General features: G+C 33.2%; 1 pseudogene; it reads right to left on the reverse strand.

The window, feature by feature from the left end:
• Window positions 1-7,381: 7,381 nt before the first annotated feature.
• LOC148571573 (9-cis-epoxycarotenoid dioxygenase NCED1, chloroplastic-like) lies at window positions 7,382-7,934 on the reverse strand (annotated as a pseudogene).
• Between the last annotated feature and the right edge of the window lie 8,821 nt (window positions 7,935-16,755).

Raw genomic sequence — 16,755 nt, forward strand, 5'->3', positions numbered from 1 at the left:
AAATATTTTTTAATTTTGTGATAAAATTATATTGTAAACAAGTAAAATTGGATGATTTCTTTCTTATTGTATTAGAATTTTTTATTGAAGGTAGAGTTATTTTTTTTTTGTGATTTAATTTCTCTCAAACTAAACTATATTATGAATAAAAAAAAGTTGAGTGAGCCATTTTTATTACATCAAGTAAAGTAAATTAATTATTACAAAATAAGTAAATTTGGTACACATTATTGTTGGATCAATAATTTTTATGGTTCATAATTTTGAAAAAAATAATCTGAATATGATTTTATTCCGCTTTTATTTTTGTTTTCCTTGTATATGTAATATCACTTATTCATTTTAAAAAACTTAATTCCTAATGTGAAACTTAATTTAATTTTATAGAATCAAAATATGATATAGCAAAGAAGACTATAGGTCTTTTTACACTTGCTCTTAAATCTATGAAAAAGTATAGGGGATAAACACCTAAACCAGTCAACTTAAACAATTTTATTTAATAATTATTAATTTTAAATTTAAAATAAATAAAATTTGAATAATTAGCATTATAAAGATTTTGAATACTAAAGATTAAGTAAAGTAACCGCCCCATAGACACAGTTCATAATTGCGTCAACGTTCTCGTTTACACAGAATTCTGCATTTATCAAGCTACCTCTCATTGCGTTGCCGTTTCTGCAAGGTCCATCATCAAATTCTCATCGCCGCAACGCGCCGCTACCCAAGCAACATCTCCCCGTGCTACCACATTGTCGTTCTCCTCCGTAGTCACAAAAGAAACATCCGCCAATGTAAAAAAAATCTAAATACCTCAAAAAATCCACCAATGCAGAAAAGAAACATTTAAATACCTAAAAAAAATTCGCCATTGCAGAAAAGAAACATCCGAATTAGCACAAAAGAAACATGGACTAAAGCTCAAAAGAAACATCCAAATGAGCCACAAAGAAACATCCAATTCTATCTCAGGCGACCATCGAGCTATCCAAAAGAAATTGATACGTGTTCAGGAGAACATTTTTGTTATTTTAGAGGCAATGGGTAGAATGATAATCTTGTCATGTTCAAGGATCTGAATACTAAAAGAATTATACAATGCTGGTCTTGGATATCAAGGAGACCAAGAGCTCATCTTAAAAGTAGTGGTGCTAAAATTGTGGCAACATATAAGGTCCATTGGGTTAAGCGAGGACAACAAGAAGCCCAAGAATGCCCTTCAAGTTCATTAGGAAGACAAATTCGAATTTAGTTAGTTAGAATTAAATTTGAATTGTTGTTAGGGTTATCAAAAGATTTGATTTAGTTTTGTTTTGTTTAGTAGTTTTAGGTGTTTTAAATTTAAATCAAATTTGATCTAATCCAATAAGATCACACATTATTTAAATTGGTTATCATATCTTTAGAATTTTAAATTTAAATCAAATCTGATCTAATCTAATCTAATCCAACAAGATCAAATCTTATTTAAATTAGTTATTTTATCTTTAGCAGATTTAAATTAAGTTATCTTATTTTATCTTTTACACTAATTTGTTAGGACTCTATTTAAACATTTTTTCTGAGACAATTTACACAATTTTTGCTGAATAAATTTTCTGGGTGCTAATATATATGTTTTTTTATGTGTGATCAAGCGAGGTGAATGATTTGCTTTACTTTTTGCATGAAGAAATTTGAAGGATCCAACCTAAGGTAATTATTTAGTGTTAATTCTTTCAATATCTAGTAGAAAAAATCCTTTCGGTGACCTAGGTTGCTAAGAACAAGTTTCCTAAAGGCCTAGTAAGAAAATTTTTATCTATCCTTTAATGTTTATGCTATGTCTTTTCTTATCCTTTCGCTCTTCATCCATATTTTCTTATCAGAAATAGTGTAGGACCTCTGATTGATGATTGGCAATTAGCTTATTGTCGCGGTGGCGATGATTTGGAGAGCGATTTACAATGGTGCTGTTGCGACAAGTTTTGAAGATATGTCGAGGCGGAGGAGATGCAATTGCTTTACGAGGTAGTACTCATTGGCTGTCTCGAGATGTGCGGCGTAACGACACAGTGGTGGGGTGGTGCAGTGGCTGAGCCAAGTGGAGATGACGGTGTACGACACTGGTATGGGAGTGGAAAGGAAGAGAAAGAGTGTCTGTAGTAATAGGGCTCCTTGTTGTGGTCGTCTTCTCAAGCGGGAGAGGAAGGTAAATTATGGTTAGTTTTGGATAATGTTGTGGGATATTTTTTGTGTTATTGGGTCATTTGTTGTGGTCCACATTATAGTTGACAGGAGTTGGCTGGTACCCTAATTGGTTACCTAGCGGAATTGTGAATCTATATATATCAATCCTTGTGAATTGTAACTCTATATCAAATGTAACAGCCTACCACATAAAGTTTTACGCTTAAGTTATAAATAAAAAATGGTGAGGTATTACGACCTCTTAAAGTTTTCTATGTACATAGTATTTGAAGAAATATATTTTAATTAGGAGCCCGTAAAAAGCATAATCAAAACAAGTCCGTATCACTCATGAAGGGTTGAGAGTAAAGGCGCATAACCGAAAAAACAAGAGATAAGGAAATATATATATATATATATATATATATATATATATATATATATATATATATATATATATATATATATATATATTTATAGGATTCAAAATAAAATACAAAACTAGTACTAGTCTCGACCTGAAAGAAAAAAGCCGGCTAGACAAATATATATACAAATCCAAACGTATAACAATAGTAAACATAAATCCTGTTTCTCCAAAATCAATCTATAAGAGGGACGTATAAGTTAATATACAAAAGCGGAGACTATATATATAAATCTAAGTACAGAATATAAATCCCAAACGAAATCTTTGCATCCTAAGAGCAGATTCTACACACTCAGCGATGTGCGTCACGTTCTGTATTTGTAAAGTAGAAATTTTTGAAACGGGTAAGAACATCATCCTTTACAGGGTTCTCAGTAGGGTAAAAGTTCCAAAGAGACGATGTAAAGACTACACAAATCCACTAGGCAATCCTAAAACTCCAGCAAACAAGATCCAAGCCTAGGATCCTCTCTAACCCAAACAGGGTAAATAGACTAATCTCCGCTATACATATATACCTAATCTCATTTATTTTAAATAAGTCATTATCAAACTAATCTAATCTCAATAGATTTTGTTTTATTCTCAATATTTAGTAATTTCGAGTCCTCAACTCTCCTCAACATAAGTCATCAGTTCTCTCATTGTCACAATGGTTCAAACTCAGTAAATTCAATATCCAATCATTCCATTCAGTAGTTGTACCAATCTCCAAACAGAACCGCCCTCAGCATCAACCGACACCAGCATGAGGGACCTCTCAGTTGTTCAAATACAAGCAAGACAAACAAGTAATATACAAGTAGATTCAAGTGAAGTAATTAGCACATAGTCACTTAATATACAAAAATAAATAAGCCATGACAAGTAGCAAACCCAAACAAAGCAATCAAATGCAGATGATGCATATCTGTCCTATGGCCAATGAGCTCATCTGTCGGTTATACAGCCAAACCCGACATGTCTGGTAGCTAACCCGGATATCGCCTCTCCATATGAAGGGAATCCTCAACCTTCCAGGAAAGAATCCTCAACCTCCCAATCAGAGAGAGACTGCGATGTAACGATAGGGAATTTTCAACCTAACTCGTTCATACCACAGCCAGAAATTGAATCAAAGAAAATCCTCAACCTTCTCCATTCAATTCCCTAATGTATCAAGAGAGAGAATCCTCAATCACACTTGTCCACCACAATAAGAGAGAGAATTCTCAATCTCAGCTTGTCTATCACAACAAGAGAGAGAATCCTCAATCTCAACTCGCTTATTCGTGAGTAGGACAAAGTCACCATCTTTATCACATAAATTCAAATCTCATTTCAATCAAACATAATCTTAATTATAACCAAAAATTGAATTAATGATATAGAATTAGACCGAAGGGAATTCTCAACCTTTTATCCAACTCCCCGATGCGACAAGAGAGGAAATTCTCAACCTCAAGCTTGTCCACCGCGACAAGAAAGGGAATCCTCAACCTCAGCTTGTCTATCACAGCAAGAGAGAGAATCCTCAATCTAAACTCATCTTTCCATGAGCGGGACAACGCCACCATCATCACAATGTGAAACATACTGTCATCTCAATTATAATCACAACACGAGAGAGGGAATTCTCAACCTCAACTCGCCTACTCATTCCGGAATATAGTGTCTGTCACACTTTTTAATCATAATCTTGTCATAATCCATATTCACATATAAAACGTATAATCCAAAGGGAATCCTCAACCTCCCCAATTCATTAACAATTTGCCAAGCTTAGGTTCATTAATCTCTATCTTTCATCAATTATCATCACCTCTTAATATCATCATCATCCTCATCATACCTTAATAATAATCAGTCATCATCATCATCATCATCATCATCATCTATTGATATCATAATCATTTTCATCATATCTCTTATTAACACGTGAGCGGGATAAGACCACTGTCCTCACCGCGGGCGGGATAAAACTACTATTCCCACTATAACATCATCCGACTAACCATGCATCTAACCAGGAACCAATTAATTCAACTCATGATACAACCTCATACTTAGTTTAAGGCTTAAAATAGTGTTAACATATATAAAATAAGAGTTATAAGGACTTACAAGCTTGCCGGGAAGGATAAACAGTAAAACCAAAATTTTGATGAAAAACAGGACTTGTGCATATGCATGCCTCGTGCATACGCACATTCCGTGCACACTTCCCAGCTCGCTTTTATACTCATTCAAGGCCTCTGACACCCAATTCCCATTAATTAATCATTTTCCAACTCACATCAAATTCCATTCAAAAATCTATTATTCAAGCCAATTACACCCAAGAGTTCATTCTTGCTATTATTCGATACTAATTCACTTCCATACCATTCCAAAATCACTTATAAGCCTCCTCTACTCCCAATCATCAATTTCCAACAATTTTTATCAACATTCAATATCCACAAACTAATCGTCCAAATCAAACACGTTCACATTTTAATTATCAACTCAACATTACCATCACAATCACAAATCACATCAAATTCACTTATACCACTCCATCAAACTTACCTGAACTTATCTGGTCATAGCCTCCGGCCCAATATTCATATACATTGACAAAATAAGCAATACAATTCACATAAAACATACTCATCATATCTCATATCCAAAATCTACAATAATGTAACTCATAATTCACAACAACAACAAACCATTAATATTCAACCAACTAATCACAAGCACACACAATTCCATTTAGTCCTATCTTAGGGACAATTAACCTAGGAATTCACATAACTTTACATAATACCTACCCGAAACTCAAACCCGTACTTTAGTGACGGTGGTTTTCAAACTTTTGATTTTCTTCTCTTTTCCACCAAACCAAGCTCGTCCAACACCAACTAAGCCTCAATCAACAGCTCCAAGATCAATCCAAGCTTCCAAAGTGCACCAATTCACTCAACAACTCTAATTTTACCAATTACACATATATATCAACCTAGGATTCATAGAATTGAAAAATAAAAAGGGAATAAAGCTTTTTTACCTTAACCCAATGGGAATTGAGGTGAAACACACATGAAATTCATGATAGAGCACTCCTAAACAACCAAAATCATAATAACTCAACACCTATTGAACCAAAAATGTGAATTATAAGAGGAAAGAAAATTGGACAAAAATCTTAGAGTTTTTTATTACTTTGTTTAGTTAGAATCAAAGAGAATTTTGAGACGAATGTGTGACCACAAACGGCTCATCAATTGAAGCTCCGGATCAAAAGTTATAGGCACAAGAAGGTGATAATGAATAGCGCAACCCTTGGTTTCCTTCATCTCTCTTCCTATCCGTCTCTCTCTCTCTCTCTCTATGAAATGGGGAAAGTGTGGCTGAATAGGGTTAAGTGTGAGCATAAATAGTATGGGCTTGGACCCACTTGGGCTCGGTTCATTTGTTTTAACCCGTTGACCCAATTTTAGGCCAAAATCTATAAGATTAGTGTTTTAATTTGTATTTTAAATATTTTCTCTTTTCTAAATTATAAATTTTAATTTCTCAATTTATTTTACTCATAATTAATTTATTATTTATTTAATTTTTTTTGAATTTTACATTAAAAGTATTGATTGACAGTCTAATTTACGTTTCTAATACTTAAATGAGTAAAAATGTAAATACGTGTTATTTTTTAAAAATATAAAAAAATAAAAATTCAAAATTTTACTCTTATCTAAAAGTTAAAAAAATAATTAACAAAATAATTAAAACTTTAATTATTTTTCGTATATCAAACATAAGCAAAGCATGGGAGGAGGAGAGTAAGCGATTGGTGTCGAGTCCCTATTGCACTTCAATTCAAATTACTCCATCAATGTCATTGCAAAACAGGACAAATATAATACTCTTGCTAATAAGTAATTTGTGAGTCATTACTAAAATACTCAAGACACAGTATAGCATATTTGGGATTAAGGAACAAATTCTCTTATGCTGTGAAGTATAATTTTTTTTTATCATATATACTAGATGGTCGTGTAGGCCGGCTTTACCAATAGGTATGTAAGCCACTAACCTACAGGTTTGGTTACTATGTGAACCAAAGGGCTTTCTTCATTCTATAGGGCTCTAGATACCATTAGTGACTTGTTCAAACATCCAAAGAAAATAATCGTTATCTTCTATTAGTAGAGATCTAAGTATTGGACTACGCTATTCTATAATATTTGACATCGAATTCCTTTTCGAGAGCTAAGAAAGCATGCTATGAAGCCGAAGGTTTACTCACAAAATATTTGATACGGAAAGTTTTAGGGATCATCACTTTTAATCAAAATTTAGCCATCATTTAGTCAATAGAATATTTTTTTACCATCTACGATAGTTTTCTCATGCATGTTGGTAAAATATTTAAAGAAATATGATAACACAAATAGATTTATCTCACACTCCTCTCTAATGCACTCGACAGATCTCTCAGCTTCTAGCCTCCTTGTCGATGGTTAGCATGATTCTCCATTCGCAGTTGACAATGGTTATGAAGCTTCTCACCTCTTCAAGATCGCGGCTCCTCTAGTTGACTTGCCCAATTTTCAAATCATCAGTGCCATTGTTGTTTTGCACTCTTCCACGAGAAGAATGAAGGCCTCAATTAATGGAGGATCTGACGTTCTCATCGGTTGCTGATTTTCTTTACTCTTGCATACAAATCCACTCATTCTCGTGATGAATAAATGCAAGAATGTAACCATCATCTTCCCTCCCCGACCATGCCGATCGAGGAAGAAAATACACCAGCTAGAATTTCTCATTGCCATTGATGTGCTTCTTTACTTCGTCGTAGGACAGATCAACCTCGGCTAAACCAGAGACGTTAGGCCATGGCTCGGCAAGTTCCAAGTATGCAAACTGTATCTACCTTCCAAGCTTGTTCTTGTTCTCCATCCCTACTTCCAAGTTCACATATTTTTCTCCACAGATTATAGTCCTTCTTATTGATTTTTCTGTCTTCAAGTTCAACTTTATCTCCTATAACACACTTTTCAAATTCTCATTGCACTCATTGAAAATGGAGTCGGCAGGGGGTCATGCACGAAATAATCACAACAACCTCATCAATTTCTTTCTCCTGCCATGCATTCCAGAGATGGAAGCAGAAGCACTTTGGCACCACAATCCACCGGATACTATCTGAATCAGTGGAATTCTTGTCAAGAATCCCAAACCGAGAAACTTTCTCTTTGTCATAAACAACCGGTGACCCACCCCTCTTCATCTTGCCAACCTTGAAAACCACCTGTTGGTCTGCTACCAGCACGAAATTCTCAGTTATCGCAAAATCGTGCATCATCGTTAGGACCTTCAACGAAATCTCAACGTCCTTTGACTTCGTTCCGTCTTTGTTGAATTTAATGGAGGAGAATCAAATAGTTTACATCCAATTTAATGATATTTTACACATCTCACTCAGTACAATTTGCACCTATTTTAATGAGATTTTGCACACTTCATTCAGCACAGTTTGCACCCACTTTAATAAGATTTTGTACAACTAACTCAACACAATTCGTACCTACTTTAATGAGATTTTGTACACATAAACTAGACAGTTTGCACCCACTTTAATAAGATTTTTCATACCTCACTCAACATAATTTGCACCCTTTAATGAGATTTTGTACACATGAATTAGACAATTTTCACACATTTTAATGAGATTTTGAACAAATTAGAATTTCTGAAATTGAATTCAGGCTCATTTGTGTTACCTGTTCGATACGGATTCAACAGAATCTGCTGAATCTCTCTGTTAAGAGAGATCTATTTGAACAACACCGATATTAGACCCTCCAATTGATTCGGATCAAATATAATGCATTGTGCTGAAAAGTTCAATTCCAAGCAGTTAAGAGGCCTAGTTGCTACTCCCGCAAGAGGTTAATGGCACGCAATTCGGTTTCCTTCATTTGACTGGTGAGACAATCAGAGGTGAAGCTGACGATAGGGCCATGGCGAATTTCGGTGATAGAAAAGAGGACAACAACTGTGAGGATCAAGAAAATATACCTCTTCTGGAGCTGGAATCGCCGAGTGCTCGAGTTAAAATCTTTGACGTGAAAAGCGGTGGTGCCAGCGGTGGTGGAGGTAGAGGGAAGAGTAGGAAGCTTTCTAACATTTTGGTCGATGAGGTTGTGACGATCGTCTTCGTCGTCAGAAGACGAATCCATGTGGTTTAGTTTGTTAGCCACGGTGGCCGGAGTGTGATGAAAAAGCGAGTGAAGGAGTCAATGAGTGAGTAGTAGAAATGGTAAAGGAGTATATAGTACACGCTCTTTGATATGCATCTGGACTTGTTTATATTGATATACAAAAATACTAATATTGGCTAATTGATGGGAAAAAAATTTAAAATGTGATGGCCCCTTAGCATTATTGTATTTGATAAAAAAAATACAATAAAGCTGCGCGGCCAAACATTTTATTGACCAAGTCTCAGCTAAGTCACATATGCGTGCATTTTTTTTCAATGACGTCAACGTCGACGTCATCGTTTCCTTCTCCTCCTCCTTCTCATTCTTTTTCATCCTCATCCTCCTTTAATTTCCTTCTTATCCTCCTCGTTCTTCTGTATATGTTTTGCAAAAGTACTGAACACAGAAATTTTGATACACAATACATAAATATTGGTGTATAGCACAACAATGTTTAAAAGACTACATGTTCAGAACATTGACACCAAACTAATAAAATATACACGGCACAGAAATTTTAGTGTACAACACATAAATTTTTAGAACACTACATATTTAGAATATTGAATCACCAAACTAACAAAATATATTTACATAAAAAAAATTGTTATATAAATTTTTTTTATGCTATATCAATAAAAATTTATGTATTTTTTAACAAAAAATTATTTATAGAAGTATAAAAAAAGAAAAATAAGTGAAGCATATACACATATTCTTTTATTAAATTTGTACCAATTTAATTAAACTTAATTACAAAAATATTTATACAGATAGCATCATTGAAAAATTTATACATACAATAATAATCTGAAAAAAATGAGAGGACGAGAGGAAGGAGGATTTCAGTAAGTTAATTATGTATATATATTGGGTGACTGACAGAAGAGGTAAACTCATCGTAGGCGACAACCACAATAAGTGTGGCATGTTCCATGTGTCGCTAACATGCATTAGCCTATATTCAATTCAATATACTAAAATTAAAACTCCACTTTCCGCGTAAGGATTACTACTATATTGCATTATATTAGCAGAACAAAATAGGTGGGACAATGATGTGAAGAAAAAGCAATGTCAATGGCAGCAGGAGGGAGGTGAGTTAGTAAGAGAGGGCAGAGGGAAGCTAATTAAAACTAATCTAATATTCTAATTGGCCCCGCTACTTCAATTCTCTTTTCCATGTAATTCATTATTGATTTCATAGTTTTAGTACCTAGATAGCCTTAAAAGTTTAACACGTGAAAATACACATTATGGAGTATTCATCCGGGCTTAACTAATTCCTTTGATTATCGATGGTCTTTGTAGCTTGCTTGTTTTCTCGTGTATGAAAAAGTAAAGCTAGAAAAAGAATACGCCGGCCATTAAAAGATTTTAGGCAATTAGATTGTGCTGGTTTTCAGACACACACACACATTTCAGCGGGTTAATCATTAATATTTAATATTAATTTTATTACTATTAAAATAAACAGTTTTATTATTAACTGTACTGTTTCTTTAATTTTTATTCAAACGGTCGTATATGAGTTATGATCTTTGGTATTAAAAAGTTACAATGTCCTGTTGTATCCATTATGCAATGAATAATTACCTCCTTTAAATTTATACGTGACTTATGATTTGGTTGGCTTTGTGCTTGTATTTTAGTTATTTCTTTTGTATATATAAAAAAATAATTGGCCACTGTATGAATATATAACAAGTATTAAGTGTATATTTTAGTTTTAATTTTAATTATTGAGAGTTTTTTTGTTCAAGAGAATTAAGAATTTTTTATTATTGTTAACTAAAAAAATTATTGGTTTTATTGTATCTTAGGAGGGTATTGTCATCAACCTTATAACAATTAAGTGTGGGGACAAATATATATATCTCTAAAGAAATCGATCTAATCGTTCCTTAAAACCACAACAAATATAAGTTTTTGTCATCTTCTTAATCATAATTCTCAATAATTTTAGAGAGATATTTTTGAAGATGGCTCAAGATCAAAACACTACGTTTCAGGTCATGAATTAAGAGTTTGTCAAGTTGGATCGCTTTAATGGAACAAACTTCAACCGTTGAAAGGATAAGATGATGTTTGTTCTTTCGGTTTTCAATCTTACATATATGATTGACCCAAAAACTACACCAATTGCTGATGCCGCTGAAAATGCTTCACCGGAACAAATTATTCGATCGACTCTATGATCTCTACATGTCAATTCAATCACCATTGGAGATTTGAAAGTCTTTGGAAGAAAAATGCAATACTAAATGACACTGAACACATAAGTTTATTATGATGAAATATTTTGAATTTATTATGAATGATACTATGTCTATTATGGATCAAATTCATGAATTACAAATCTTTGTAAGTAGATTTCTTGATCTACAAGTGGTGATCCCTGAATCATTACAAGTCGGAGCAATTATTTCAAAATTGTCTTCATCTTGAAATGGTTATAGGAAGAAACTTTTACATCTTGGTAAGGACTTCACAATTGAGAAATTACTATAAAGCATATACAAATAGAGGAAAAAACTCGAAAACGTGATGTTTTGTATTTTTCTCAAAGTTTTAAAATGAATCATATTGGTGAAGACAACACCAATAAGAAGAAAAGAAAGTTTTCAAATGATCCTAAGCAAGACAATAACAAACAAAGAATGTTATCATTATCACAAAAAAGGACATTATATAAAAAAAATGTAAACTTCTGAAAAAGGAAGCATTAAAGGCTAATTTAGTGAAAGAAAAAAAATCTAGTTGCAGAAAAAATACAAAATATACATATTAGTATGGTTACAGAACTCAACATGGCAATACAAAAAAGATCACTTGCATGGTGGTTAGATTTTGGGGCTACTGTTTATGTTTGCAATGATCGTAACCAATTAAAAAATAGTGAACTCTACCATGTAGAGCATGGATTTTTTCTACATGTGTAAAATGATGCTGGCATCACTAAAAATTGACAAGTGTCTCTCTCAAGAGACCATTTCTATTAAAAACAGTAGAAATGACAACTTGTGCAAGCGCTGTTCAACTTTCATCACGTGAGTGAACTAAGATTAATAATAGACAATTATCATAATGACACTGAGTGAGATTAAAGTTAATGATGGATTGTTATTGGGTGTTGGACTTAGTCATTAATGGACCTTGAATGTTTTTGCAAGAAGGCTTTGAAGACAATAGAAGGAGAGTTTTTAGAATTTTATTGTATAGGTTTAGTATTCAGTTTTGAAATTTTTGAAAATAAGATTAATATATATAATAAAATACTAAATATTCATATATACATATCAATCAGTCAACTTTAATTCTATAGCACGCTTAATGTACACTAATAAAAAAAAATAAAAAATCAGATTATGCCACCAAAACATGTCATACCTACTCTTTTTATTTTATTATAATTTTTTCCCTGTTATTTGGTGTATATGAAAAGTTAGGAATAATAAAATATCCAATAAAAAGGAGATGAACTTTGAGAGGATGAAGCAAAGTGATGCACTACGGGAGAGGAATAAAAATAGAACAGTTCAACAACATTTAACAAAATAGGTGTATATGTTTATGTTGAGTGGTTACAAATCTAATTTGATTTTGTTTTGTTGGTTTTGTTTTTTTTTATTCGTTAGTAAATTGTCCAAATTACATATTAGAGGCCATAAACCCTATTACAATTTTAATTTTTTTTTGGTAAACTTACAACTTTAATTTTACTTTCAAAAATTTCAAAATTGAATACTAAGCTCACACAATAAAATTTCAAAAACTCTCCTTCTATTGTCTTCAAAGCCTTCTGATGGCAGGAAAACGCATCCGCACAAACTACTGGCAAGTATACCGGGTCGCATTAAGTAGTAAAACTCATAAGAGTGAGCTTGATCCCAAAGGAATTGATGGATCAAGCAACTTTAGTTGGGTGATGAGTCTAGTCAAGCAAATATTGAAATGTTTTGGTGAATTTGAATTAGCAGAATGTAAATTGCAAGAGAATTGAAGTGCGGAAAGTAAATGTGCAAAATGTAAATTGTGGTAACGTAGAATGCAAGGAACTAAAATAACTGAATTTTAAATGGCGAGAATTAAAATGACCTGAAGCTAAATTGACAAGAAAGTAAAGGCAGGAACGTAAATAGCAATAGAAAGTAAATTGCATGAAAAGTAAAGGGAATTTGGGTGCTGGAAATTAAAGAAAGTAGTAAATCAAAGCAATTAAAGTGAACTCAAGGACAATTAAAATGAAGAACAACAAAGAGAAAGATTCATTAGGGATTAGAGATATCATAATCTGTCATGAATCAATGGGTTTCAACTCCCTTCTCAATTATATGAAGTAGATCTATGGCGAATTGTAATTGATTGGGTCCCAATTCCTTGGCAACTCAATCTCTCCAATCACAATTAATTTGCCAATTTCTTGATCCAATTGTCATGAGAAGAGGTTAAGCACATTCTCTTATCCATAAGCCACACAAATTCTCAAGACCTTAATTCCTCCCAAATAGTGTTGGTCAAGAGAATTGTGAGGGATAGAACCTCAATTCTAACTCCTATGATTCCCCTTTCGAGGCTCACATAGTAATTCAATAGACCCAAACCCCCTTCCGGAGTGAGTGGATCACAATAAACATAGAAGATTTCCCTTAGCTACAACAAGCGGATTGAGAAGAAGAAAAATTTCATTCAATCATGTGAATTATAATAGAGCTCCTCCCCCTAATGACTGGGGTTTAGTTGATCATCGCTCTAAGAACAATTGACAAGAATTTAAATTGCATGAAAGTAAACCAAACTCAATGCAAACTCAAATGTAAAATTGCAGAAAAGTAGAATTGCATGGAATTGAATTAGCATAAAAATAAACTAACTCAATACAAACTAAAATTAAGAAGAAAGTTGCATAATCTAAAATGGGTACAACTAAGAAATCCTAAACTAAGCTCTCTCGAGTCTCTAATCCTCCAGCCTTCAGAGCCTTCTTTTCAACTTCGAAAACTCTTCTATTTATACTCTTCTTCTCATCTTCAAAATAGGTCTTCAAGTACTTGGATGTGGGCCTTGGCCTTGATTGAAGCAGTTAGGAGTGAGTCTTTTCTGACGTTGACATTGGGGTTAATTCACTAACATTCACAAGCATGCATAGGTGCCATTGAGATTAAGATTAGCATTGGTGTTGGTGACCAACGTTTGTGCACAAACGTTGGCACAAACGTTGTGAGCATGAGCCACTTTAGGCGTTGCCACTAACGTTTGTACTCAACGTTGGTGCACCAACGTTCGCCTGGTCACACGTACGCGTCACACACGCGTGCGCGTCAAAGCTATTTTTTTGCCATTTCACACGTGCGCGTTGCCCACGTGTGCGCGTAACTTGTAATTTTTCCATTTTCACGCGTACACGTCATCCACGCGTACACGTCACATCAAAGTTTTCCAACTCCAACTTGAGTTTTTATTGAAGACATTGGTGTGAAACATTTGTGGCAACGTTTGCACACTAACGTTGGCCTAGTCACGCGTGCGCATCACCCACGCGTGCGCGTCGCAGCCATTTTTTCCAATGCTTTCCTCTTGAAATTATCGAAGATCTTGGTGAGCAACGTTGGTTCACCAACGTTCCTACGAACGTTGGGCACCCTTTTCTTTGCTAGTAACGTTGCCAGGCTAACTTTTGGGCCACCAACGTTGCTTGTTAACTTTGAAAATATTAGTGGACAACGTTGATGGGCAATGTTGGTGAGCCAACTTTGGCCACCAACATTGCTTCCCTTTCTTGAGCAATGTTTATAGGCAACATTGGTGAGCCAACTTTGGCCACCAACGTTGCTTCCTCTGCTTCTTCTCTTCCTTTGCTTTGCTTCTTCTTACCTATCATCAACCAAACAAATGCCTCAAAGCCTTGTCATAATCACAAGATAATGCATCATTCATAGCATCAAACAATTCTTGCATAAATCTCATGAAAATGTACATAATTAACAATGTTTGATTGAATCAAGGCATGCATAAAATTCTCATCCAAATGCTTACTTATTGCCTAAGAAATGCATGAAAACCAAGTAAAAACTAATGAAAAAGGCTTGTGAAACTAGCCTAAGATGCCTAGGCATCACCTTCTCGCAAAAACATCCAAGGCTCATCAATGACTAAGCCCAACACCCAATAATAGTCCATCATTAACTTTAATCTCACTCAGTGTCATTATGATAATTGTCCATTGTTAATCTCAATTCACTCACATGATGAAAGTTGAACAATGCCTGCACCAAATTGTCATTTCTACTGTTTTTAACAGAAATGGTCTATTGAGAGAGATACTTGTCAATTTTTAGTAATGCCAGCTTCATTCTACACATGTAGAAAAAATCCATACTCTACATGGTAGAATTCACCTTAAAAAAAATGAAGAAATGAACAATAGAGAAGTCTTGATGGGCAATGACAACTCAGCCAAAATTTGTGGTAAAGAAACTGTGGAATTAAATTTCACATTTAAAAAGAAATTAAGTTTAATAAATATACTTCATGTTCCAGATTTGAGTAGAAAACTAGTTTTTGTTAGTCTCTTATGTAAGAAAGGATTTAAAGTTGTAATGAAATCTGATAAAGTGATCTTACTTAAGAATGATATATTCATAGGAAAAAGATATTATACTGAAGGCATGTTTAAACTTAGTATTAATAATAAAGTGAATGTTTCTTTGTATGTTGTTGATTCATGTGATTTATGCCATAGTAGATTAGCACACTTAAATTATAAATTAATTGAATAATATATACATAAAAATAACTATATTGGTATTAATAACAAGAATTTTAATAAGAAATATGATATTTGCATACAATCTAAAATTATTAAGAAATATTTTTCTAAAGTTGAAAGAAATACACATTTATTAGAATTGATTCATAGTGATATTTGTGAATTAAACGACAATATTACTAGAGGAGAAAAAAGATATTTTATAACTTTTATTATTGATAGTTCTAGATTTACTTATGTGTATTTGCTACGAAATAAAGATGAAGTTTTTAAATGTTTAAGTAATATAAAATAGAAGTAGAAAATATATGCATGATAAGAAAATAAAAGTTTTTCGTAGTAATTGAAGTGGAGAATATTTTTCTAACGAATTTGATAACTTTTGTGAATTACATATTAATGTGCATGAATCTTCCGCTCCATATACCCCACAACAAAATGGTTTGGTGGAAAATAAAAACCGTACGTTAATGGATATGGTTAATTCAATGTTACTAAATACAAAATTGCCTTACAATTTGTGGGGTGAAGCATTATTGACAGCATGTCATATCCATATATAATAGGATATTATCAAGACATAGAAAGATTTTTTCTTATGAAATCTGGAAAGGAAGAAAACCTAATTTGAATGATCTGAAAGTGTGGGGCTGTTTAGTATTTTAACAAGTTCTTGATTAAAAGAGAACCAAATTAGCGCCGAGAGCCATAAAAGGCACCTTCATAGGATATGCTCAAAATTCTAAAGCATATAGAATATTAGACTTAGTGTCTAATGTAGTTATTGAATCAAGAGAGATAGACTTTATTAAAAATAAATTTATCAATGATTTAACTTCTAATTCAGAAAATCTCCAAAATGATACTAATTTTTCACAAGAAATAAATGATCAAAATAATAAATGTTTAAGTGACAAAGAATTAATCGAACCAAGAAAAAATTTGAGAGTGAGAAAAGAAAAGGACTTGGGTCTAAATTTTATTTTTTCTCATGGTATCACTTTTTTGGTAGAAAAAACTAGGAATTTTGTGACAAATAAGATTACTATTATGATGAACATAGAGGGTGATCCTCAAACGTTCAAAGAGGCTATGACTTTAAGGGATTATGCTTTTTGAAACGAAGTAACAAATGATAAAATCAACTCAAT

The sequence above is a fragment of the Arachis ipaensis genome, chromosome B3 (genome assembly GCF_059453495.1).
Source record: "Arachis ipaensis isolate K30076 ecotype BB chromosome B3, ASM5945349v1, whole genome shotgun sequence".
Lineage (NCBI taxonomy): Eukaryota > Viridiplantae > Streptophyta > Magnoliopsida > Fabales > Fabaceae > Arachis > Arachis ipaensis.